This window comes from Oncorhynchus kisutch, unplaced genomic scaffold (genome assembly GCF_002021735.2).
Source record: "Oncorhynchus kisutch isolate 150728-3 unplaced genomic scaffold, Okis_V2 scaffold1940, whole genome shotgun sequence".
In the NCBI taxonomy this organism is placed as follows: Eukaryota; Metazoa; Chordata; class Actinopteri; order Salmoniformes; family Salmonidae; genus Oncorhynchus; species Oncorhynchus kisutch.
Window position 1 is genome coordinate 29,828 of NW_022263885.1, and position 10,490 is coordinate 40,317.

At 41.4% G+C, this 10,490-nt stretch overlaps 5 non-coding genes across 5 annotated transcripts; all 5 read right to left on the reverse strand.

Moving 5' to 3' along the window:
• Positions 1–335: 335 nt before the first annotated feature.
• On the reverse strand, positions 336–407 carry trnaa-cgc (transfer RNA alanine (anticodon CGC)). The gene has a single exon. It is a non-coding gene; the product is annotated as a tRNA-Ala (tRNA).
• A 1,403-nt stretch (positions 408–1,810) lies between these two features.
• trnat-ugu (transfer RNA threonine (anticodon UGU)) lies at positions 1,811–1,882 on the reverse strand. The gene has a single exon. It is a non-coding gene; the product is annotated as a tRNA-Thr (tRNA).
• A 535-nt stretch (positions 1,883–2,417) lies between these two features.
• On the reverse strand, positions 2,418–2,489 carry trnaa-cgc (transfer RNA alanine (anticodon CGC)). Its single transcript has one exon. It is a non-coding gene; the product is annotated as a tRNA-Ala (tRNA).
• Positions 2,490–3,892: 1,403 nt separating this feature from the next.
• On the reverse strand, positions 3,893–3,964 carry trnat-ugu (transfer RNA threonine (anticodon UGU)). The gene has a single exon. It is a non-coding gene; the product is annotated as a tRNA-Thr (tRNA).
• A 535-nt stretch (positions 3,965–4,499) lies between these two features.
• On the reverse strand, positions 4,500–4,571 carry trnaa-cgc (transfer RNA alanine (anticodon CGC)). Its single transcript has one exon. It is a non-coding gene; the product is annotated as a tRNA-Ala (tRNA).
• Positions 4,572–10,490: the final 5,919 nt, after the last annotated feature.

Sequence of the window (10,490 nt, forward strand, 5' to 3'; positions counted from 1 at the left end):
CCTCTGAGCTTCGATCCAATTTTATTTGCAGATAAAATGCAATATTAATACAATGTACTTTTTATATACACCACTCCATTGAAACTACAATGAAATGATAGCAGCAATTCTAAATACACGCAAGTATGGACAGTCATCTAACCCATGAACTTCAGTTTTTGAAAATGATGCAATTGAAGTTGGCAACCATGCCACTTCTGTTACATAAATGTACGAACAGGGATTGAACACATGTTCTTCAGATTACAAGAGCAAATTATTTAGCATGTCTCTGTTTCCTGCTGAGAATTTCAACATTCTGGAAAGTAGGAGATGGGCCACTGCAAAAATTTGAAAGTAGAAGCTGGGGATTGAACCCAGGACCTCATACATGCGAAGCATGCGCTCTACCACTGAGCTACATCCCCTTTCTGGGAAAGAAATGGTTTTTTCTTATTTTTTAAAATTTCACCTATAATTAATCAGGTAAGCTAGTTGAGAACAAGTTTTCATATTCAACTGCGACCTGGCCAAGATAAAGCAAAGCAGCGCAACACAAACAACAACACAGAGTTACAGATGGAATAAACAAGCGTACAGTCAATAACACAATAGAAGAAAAAAAAGAAAGTCTATATACAGTGCGTGCAAATGGAGGTAAGGCAAGAAATAGGCCATAGTAGCGAAGTATTTACAATTTAGCAAATTAACACTGGAGTGATAGATGAGCAGATGATGATGTGCAAGTAGAAATACTGGTGTGCAAAGAGCAGAAAGTATATTAAAACAATATGGGGATGAGGTAGGTAGATTGGGTGGGCTATTTACAGATGGGCTTTGTACAGCTGCAGCGATCAGTTAGCTGCTCAGATAGCCGATGTTTAAAGTTAGCAGTGTTGCCAACACCTCAGTAAGGAAAGTAGCTATTGGCTGCCCTAAAAGTGACTAGAAGTTGCTAAATGATGTCATCACCTAATTTGCATAATTGTCCATGTGCATGTAATTGTGATGGACACTGTAGGAGTGAGGAATAACATTGTGGAAGAGACAAAAAGTGAGTAAAATGAAAATGTCTGCAAGTATTCAGAGGGGTCTGAATACTTGCTAAATACAGCGACTAAGTCGCTAAGTTGGCAACACTGAAAGTTAGTGAGGGAAATATGTCTCCAGCTTCAGCGATTTTTGCAATTCGTTCCAGTCATTGTCAGCAGAGAACTGGAAGGAAAGGCGGCCAAAGGAGGTGTTGGCTTTGGGGATGACCAGTGAGATATACCTGCTGGAACGCGTGCTACGGGTGGGTGTTGTTATCGTGACCAGTGAGCTGAGATAAGGCGGAGCTTTACCTAGCATAGACTAAAAAGATGACCTGGAACCAGTGGGTCTGGCGACGAAAATGTAGCGAGGGCCAGCCGACTAGAGCATACAGGTCGTAGTGGCCATATCAATACAATTGACCCTTTCTTTACGCTGTTCTAATGAAAGTACATTTCCATAATATCATCTAGCTTCCATAAACGTCGAACAAGGCTTGAACCCAGGATTGAACCCATGTGCTTCAGTTTACAAAAACAGATGACTTAGCACATCTATTTCCTTCTTAAAATGTCAACATTCTGGAAAGTAGAGTTGTGCAAAAGCTAATTTCACAACTAAATATACTCATCAGAAAATTTGGGGATTAACTTCAGAGCGCATGCATTTCAAGTATTAGCTCTACCGTAGAGGTACATCCCCTTACTATATAATAGCAGGGTTGCCATTTTGAGAACTTTTTTTTCTTCAAAGTCCTCCAGTGAAAGAACCTTCCCATGGTACCAGCTATCTTTCAGTAAGGCACAGATGGGATTTGAACCCATAATCTTCGGTTTACAAGACCGACGCCTTACCGCTTGGCCACCATGCCACTCTATACTGCAAGATATTTATCAATATTCTGGAAAGTAGTAGTTGTGTAATGTGAATTTGGCACACAAATAACATCTCTGTTTCCTGTGAGAATTTCAACATTCTGGAAAGTAGGAGTTGTGTAATGTGAATTTGGCACACAAATACTCAGTGGAGAACCTTGGGATTGAACCAAGTACTAAAATAGCATGCACTCCCCCTCTGAGCTTCGATCCAATTTTATTTGCAGATAAAATGCAATATTAATACAATGTACTTTTTATATACACCACTCCATTGAAACTACAATGAAATGATAGCAGCAATTCTAAATACACGCAAGTATGGACAGTCATCTAACCCATGAACTTCAGTTTTTGAAAATGATGCAATTGAAGTTGGCAACCATGCCACTTCTGTTACATAAATGTACGAACAGGGATTGAACACATGTTCTTCAGATTACAAGAGCAAATTATTTAGCACGTCTCTGTTTCCTGCTGAGAATTTCAACATTCTGGAAAGTAGGAGATGGGCCATTGCAAAAATTTGAATGGAGAAGCTGGGGATTGAACCCAGGACCTCATACATGCGAAGCATGCACTCTACCACTGAGCTACATCCCCTTTCTGGGAAAGAAATGGTTTTTTCTTATTTTTTAAAATTTCACCTATAATTAATCAGGTAAGCTAGTTGAGAACAAGTTTTCATATTCAACTGCGACCTGGCCAAGATAAAGCAAAGCAGCGCAACACAAACAACAACACAGAGTTACAGATGGAATAAACAAGCGTACAGTCAATAACACAATAGAAGAAAAAAAAGAAAGTCTATATACAGTGCGTGCAAATGGAGGTAAGGCAAGAAATAGGCCATAGTAGCGAAGTATTTACAATTTAGCAAATTAACACTGGAGTGATAGATGAGCAGATGATGATGTGCAAGTAGAAATACTGGTGTGCAAAGAGCAGAAAGTATATTAAAACAATATGGGGATGAGGTAGGTAGATTGGGTGGGCTATTTACAGATGGGCTTTGTACAGCTGCAGCGATCAGTTAGCTGCTCAGATAGCCGATGTTTAAAGTTAGCAGTGTTGCCAACACCTCAGTAAGGAAAGTAGCTATTGGCTGTCCTAAAAGTGACTAGAAGTTGCTAAATGATGTCATCACCTAATTTGCATAATTGTCCATGTGCATGTAATTGTGATGGACACTGTAGGAGTGAGGAATAACATTGTGGAAGAGACAAAAAGTGAGTAAAATGAAAATGTCTGCAAGTATTCAGAGGGGTCTGAATACTTGCTAAATACAGCGACTAAGTCGCTAAGTTGGCAACACTGAAAGTTAGTGAGGGAAATATGTCTCCAGCTTCAGCGATTTTTGCAATTCGTTCCAGTCATTGTCAGCAGAGAACTGGAAGGAAAGGCGGCCAAAGGAGGTGTTGGCTTTGGGGATGACCAGTGAGATATACCTGCTGGAACGCGTGCTACGGGTGGGTGTTGTTATCGTGACCAGTGAGCTGAGATAAGGCGGAGCTTTACCTAGCATAGACTAAAAAGATGACCTGGAACCAGTGGGTCTGGCGACGAATATGTAGCGAGGGCCAGCCGACTAGAGCATACAGGTCGTAGTGGCCATATCAATACAATTGACCCTTTCTTTACGCTGTTCTAATGAAAGTACATTTCCATAATATCATCTAGCTTCCATAAACGTCGAACAAGGCTTGAACCCAGGATTGAACCCATGTGCTTCAGTTTACAAAAACAGATGACTTAGCACATCTATTTCCTTCTTAAAATGTCAACATTCTGGAAAGTAGAGTTGTGCAAAAGCTCATTTCACAACTAAATATACTCATCAGAAAATTTGGGGATTAACTTCAGAGCGCATGCATTTCAAGTATTAGCTCTACCGTAGAGGTACATCCCCTTACTATATAATAGCAGGGTTGCCATTTTGAGAACTTTTTTTTCTTCAAAGTCCTCCAGTGAAAGAACCTTCCCATGGTACCAGCTATCTTTCAGTAAGGCACAGATGGGATTTGAACCCATAATCTTCGGTTTACAAGACCGACGCCTTACCGCTTGGCCACCATGCCACTCTATACTGCAAGATATTTATCAATATTCTGGAAAGTAGTAGTTGTGTAATGTGAATTTGGCACACAAATAACATCTCTGTTTCCTGTGAGAATTTCAACATTCTGGAAAGTAGGAGTTGTGTAATGTGAATTTGGCACACAAATACTCAGTGGAGAACCTTGGGATTGAACCAAGTACTAAAATAGCATGCACTCCCCCTCTGAGCTTCGATCCAATTTTATTTGCAGATAAAATGCAATATTAATACAATGTACTTTTTATATACACCACTCCATTGAAACTACAATGAAATGATAGCAGCAATTCTAAATACACGCAAGTATGGACAGTCATCTAACCCATGAACTTCAGTTTTTGAAAATGATGCAATTGAAGTTGGCAACCATGCCACTTCTGTTACATAAATGTACGAACAGGGATTGAACACATGTTCTTCAGATTACAAGAGCAAATTATTTAGCACGTCTCTGTTTCCTGCTGAGAATTTCAACATTCTGGAAAGTAGGAGATGGGCCATTGCAAAAATTTGAATGGAGAAGCTGGGGATTGAACCCAGGACCTCATACATGCGAAGCATGCGCTCTACCACTGAGCTACATCCCCTTTCTGGGAAAGAAATGGTTTTTTCTTATTTTTTAAAATTTCACCTATAATTAATCAGGTAAGCTAGTTGAGAACAAGTTTTCATATTCAACTGCGACCTGGCCAAGATAAAGCAAAGCAGCGCAACACAAACAACAACACAGAGTTACAGATGGAATAAACAAACATACAGTAGAAAAAGTCTATATACAGTGTGTGCAAATAAGGAAAGGATAAGGGAGGTAAGGCAATAAATAGGCCATGGTGGCGAAGTAATTACAATTTAGCAATTAAACACTGGAATGGTAGATGTGCAGAAGATGAATGTGCAAGTAGAGATACTGGGGTGCAAAGGAGCAAGATAAATAAATAAATACAGCAAGGGGATGAGGTAGTTGGATGGGCTATTTACAGATGGGCTATGTACAGGTGCAGTGATCTGTGAGCTGTTCTGACAGCTGGTGCTTAAAGCTTAGTGAGGGAGATCTGAGTCTCCAGCTTCAGTGATTTTTGCAGTTTGTTCCAGTCATTTGCAGCAGAGAACTGGAAGTAAAGGCGGCCAAAGGAAAAATTGGCTTTGGGGGTGACCAGTGAGATTCTCCTGTTGGAGCGTGTGCTATGGGTCGGTGCTGCTATGGTGACCAGTGAGATGAGATAAGGCGGGGCTTTACCTAGCAGAGACTTGTAGATGACCTGGAGCCAGTGGGTTTGGCGACGAGTATGAAGCGAGGGCCAGCCAACGAGAGCATATAGGTTGCAGTGGTGGGTAGTAAATGGGGCTTTTGGATTGGAGATGCTTAATGTGAGTCTGGAAGGAGAGTTTACAGTCTAACCAGACACCTAGGTATTTGTAGTCCACATATTCTAAGTCAGAACCGTCCAGAGTAGTGATGCTGGACGGGCGGACAGGTGCGGGCAGCGATCGGTTGAAGAGCATGCATTTAGTTTTACTTGCATTTAAGAGCAGTTGGAGGCCACGGAAGGAGAGTTGTATGGCATTGAAGCTCATCTGGAGGTTAGTTAACACAGTGTCCAAAGAAGGGCCAGAGGTATAGAGGTATACTATGATATATTTATACAGGTATACTATGACCAATAAGCATACTAAATACTCAATTCATGTCACAAACAGTACAGTTAGTACGAGTATTCGAACACAGCTAAGGCCAAATGAGGAAGTGCAGTCACCTTTTAATCCTGAATGACAATTGTCTTGCCTCATAGAGATAGATAATCTTCTTAGGGCTGATCGATATGACAACAGCCAGTGAAAGTGCAGGGCGCCAAATTCAAAAGAACAGAAATCTCATAATTAAAATTCCTCAGACATACAAGTATTTCACACCATTTTAAAAATACACTTCTTGTTAATGCCACCACAGTGCCCGATTTCAAATAGGCTTTACGGCGAAAGCACCACAAACGATTATGTTTGGTCAGAGCCAAGTCACAGAAAAACACACTCATTTTTCCAGCCAAAGAGAGGAGTCACAAAAATCAGAAATAGAGATAAAATTAATCACTAACCTTTGATGATCTTCATCAGATGACACTCATAGGACTTCATGTTACACAATACATGTATGTTTTGTTCGATAAAGTTCATATTTATATCAAAAGAATCTCAGTATACGTTGGAGCGTTATGTTCAGTAGTTCCAAAAACATCCGGTGATTTTGCAGAGAGCCACATCAGTTTACAGAAATACTCATAATAAATGTAGATGAAAATAAAATTGTTATGCACAGAATTAAAGATATATTTCTGCTTAATGCAACCGCTGTGTCAGATTTCAAAAAACCTTTACGGAAAAGCAAACCATGCAATAATCTGACTACGGCGCTCAGAGCCCAAACAGGCCAAAAAGAGGTCAACAGAAGTCAGAAATAACATTATAAATATTCACTTACCTTAGATGATCTTCATCTTCATCAATCCCAGGAATCCCAGTTCCACAATAAATGTTTGTTTTGTTCGATCATTTATGTCCAAATAGCTACTTTTGTTAGCGAGTTTTGTAAACAAATCCAATCTCACGAAGCGTGTTCATTAGGAGAAGACGAAATGTCAAAAAGTTATGTTACAGTCCGTAGAAACATGTCAAACGATGTATAGAATCAATCTTTAGGATGTTGTTAAAATACATCTTCAATAATGTTCCAACCGGAGAATTCCTTTGTCTGTAGAATTGCGATGGAACAGAGCTCGCTCTCATGTGAACGAGCGTCACGAGCTCAAGGCATTCTGCCAGACCTCTGACTCATTCCCCTCTCATTCGCCCTCACCTCACAGTAGAAGCATCAAACAAGGTTCTAAAGATTGTTGACATCTAGGAAGTGCAACATGACCAATATCCCACTGTGTCTTCAATAGGGAATGAGTTGAAAAACGACCAACCTCAGATTTCCCACTTCCTGGTTGGATTTTTTTCTCAGGTTTTTGCCTGCCATATGTGTTCTGTTATACTCACAGACATCATTCAAACGGTTTTAGAACCTTCATATGGTTTTCTATCCAAATATACTAATAATATGCATATCTTAGCTTCTGGGACTGAGTAGCAGGCAGTTTACTCTGGGCACCTCTGGACAAGAAGATAATAAGAAGCCATAAGAAGATAAAAGACTAATCTATGTATCTGTGCCAATATAGTGTCTGTAACAGCATGGGCAGCGCCATTGAGGCTATCTTCACATTAAAGTAGTAACATTTCTTCTTCACAATTGTCTGAGCCCTTCTGATGACCCGATTGGACATGACTTCAACAGGGTCACCAGTAGGGCTCAGCCAAATGAAGTTGGTAGTCCCACCCAGTTGACTACATTCAAATTGTGAAAGTGCATGCAAATGCAGCATTTTGGCCATTAGAGGCCAATATCTTTCTCTCTGTCTGGGCTACAATTTTAGACGGTTGGGTAATTATGCTTTTCACCTGTGAAAGGCTGTTGTGCTGCTAATGAGGGAGTTCTATTAACCTGAGCCGAGGTGCACCGGTCCATGGCCCCTGACATGAATGGATAAAAGCGGTGAGGGCGGAGCACCCTTCTAAAATTGAACAGTAGCCTTACATTTAGGTTTTTGTCCTAACACTACACAGCTGATTCAGATTAACAAAGCTGGATGATTATTTGAATCAGCTTTGTAGGGCTAGGGTAATAAAAAGAAAATGTGCAGCCCTTTGGGGTTCAGGTGACTGAGTGTGGGAAGCCTTTGTCATAGGGTAAAAGTTGCACACCCCTGGGCTGTAGGCTGCACACTTTGGGTCAAATATTAGGTTCTGTAGCTGTGTATTTTATCAGAACAAATCTCTTCTACAATGATTATTTTCCTTAGCTCAGGGTAAGTAGTAGCAGGCCTAGGAGAGTCTTATGCGACGCAAACATTTGAGTTGTGTTCTTCCTCCTTTTAATCATAATAATTTGTCAAATGCCTTACAGGTTGTTTTGCCTATTGATGGCAGCTGTGGGCATACAAGCACAACAGACACCTTCTATAAGTATGCATTTTGCACCTTGCAAATTTAAGCACTAAGCGTTTGACAAGATTTTTTTTTTAAACTAACCTTTCCTATTCCAGATGACCTCAACGCTGAATGCCTTGGTAACGTTATTCGTTTGAGTGTCGCTCCTCTTTTTGAAGAGGTTGACGCTGTCTTCAGTGAGTTTGCCTCTTATGATTCTCTTTCTCTCCTTTCATAATTCATGGCTTGATATTGCTTGTCATCTATTGTGTTCACACCATCTCCATCCCTTCCAGATGACACACCGATCATAAACCTGACGCCTGGCCTTGCTACTCAGTGTGGATTCAGCTTTAAATTTGACCCCATGGGGAATGCCATGTTTTTTTGCTTCTCTTCAAAACTGCTTTTCCAAAACATGGTAACCTAAGAACTGTAGTGTTTGCTTGTACTTCAAATGGACAGTTTGCCTTTCAGTGTCACTGCATTTGCAACTCATAATGTAGCAATGTCATTTTATTTACCTTTGACGTGGAGTCATGCTGAGACAGGCTCTTTTACAGATGAGCCCTGTCTACACAAAGATACAAGTCGATATTTGCATCACTAGATGGAAAAATGAAATAACTGAACCCATTCTTCAGTAAAAAGGTCCTCAATACGCCTGAGTTGCCGAAGTCCGGTTCCAGAAACATTGACGCAGTTTTACTTAACTCTGTGGATATCAAAAGGATCTCCATTGTTAGCCACCCCTTGGTCTGGTATCTCTTACCTCTAAGTTAACGATGACGTAAGGTACAGCAGAAGTTTATGGAGGGCTTTCAGAGGGCCAGCGAACTTTCTGATACAGACTGCAGTGATGTGAACTATTGAGCTCTACTCCTGTAGTGTGGCTTCAATACAGTGGCAGCTGCATCATATAGCCAATTTTGCCACAGTCTATAACTTGCATGAATGTCACCTGAATTTAGTTTTTTTGCTATATAATGAAGGCTTTTTCCCTTCCCCCTTCATTTTAGGATAAGATGTTCAGCTTGGTCATGCAGTTTCAGGCTGCCAGGAAACTACATGACTGAAGACCTGTTATAGAGTGGGCAAAACCTGTAGCTACACCCCCTGGACCTCCCGAGAGAATTCTGTGCGACCGGCAACTACATGGAGGCAGTGAGCAGAGCATGCCCCAATGGACATGTTTACAGTCCCGCTGTCGTACTGCCTGTATAAATGATCTGTCTAGAGCTACAACTGTCCCGTGTTTCATTTCTTCTGCGACACAACGTAGAGGTCTTGACTATAGGTCTTGATCTCAATTCCACTCGCGTCTTCAAAATGCACATAGGAGAACTTTAGAGGTGAGAATTTTGGCCTATTCTCAATGCATTTAAGGAGGCGAGTGGACAGATTTCTGAACTGGCCCTTGATTGCCTCTTGTATGGGAGGGAGGAAATGCATAGGGAATAATGGCCTTTCTTCTCTAGGTGTCTGTCAGAAGGACTCTTCAGACATCCAAACCATCCCCAAACAGCCCACTGGGGGCCCGAAAGCAAGGAGCGGCAAACTTCCGGAGGGGAGCTGAGGTTTATATTTTCAGTTTCTGTAATTTCACTACAATGACAGGATGGCGCTAAACAATGTGCGTTTGACAATTTTGTTTAATTCATGTTTCCATTCCTGAACAGGCTGTTGCTTCAGGATACAAATGACAGCAGTCGTCTTTAGTCCTAGCAAGAATGTCATGAATGTGGATGAGGTCCCAAGGAAGGGCTATGCAATAGCAACACTCCCACACGGCTGGTGTTACGAAGCCCTCATAATGCAGAGGAGGACATACCTCCAGAATGTAAGCTGACCAGTAGAGCAAACATTTGGAAACGGTGGCCCTACCTGAACTCTGCCACATATGTTAATACGTGTGTCCTACTGAACAGGTAGCTGGGGGGTTCCGATGCGGGTGCTCTCAACCTCAACCTTCTTTGAGCAGAAGTGGCTGGGTTACTCGAGTAGATGCACGGCTGTTGTCCAACACCAGGTTGGTGTGAAATAATTTAAGATCCTATAAGCCCAGTTCTTAATTGGCTCCGACAAGACATTCAGTAGTGTTCATTTGGGAAATGTTTTGGTGAACTTTTTCCAATAATGGCACAGTTTCAGTTGCAAAAATGTTCTGTTTTGGATGTCACTTGCTTCTTGTGTCACTGCAGAGGCAGTGGCCTTTACTCCAGAGTGATCACCTGGCATGCCAAGCACATAGACCCACTTTTCTCCTCTGATGCCTTCACCATGTGGAGGTGTGTACATGGGAATTGACTGGCTAGAGGCTGGACACTGAGGAAATGGCTGCCAGAAACTACTCGGTTTTAGTCACAGAGGCTATTATTGTTGAAATTCCGGTGGGGGCGGTTGGCGGCTACTTCAAGGTCCGCATGGATGAGTAAAATGTTCCTGTCTATTTGTAGAGCCTTTATACTATAGCAGTTGTC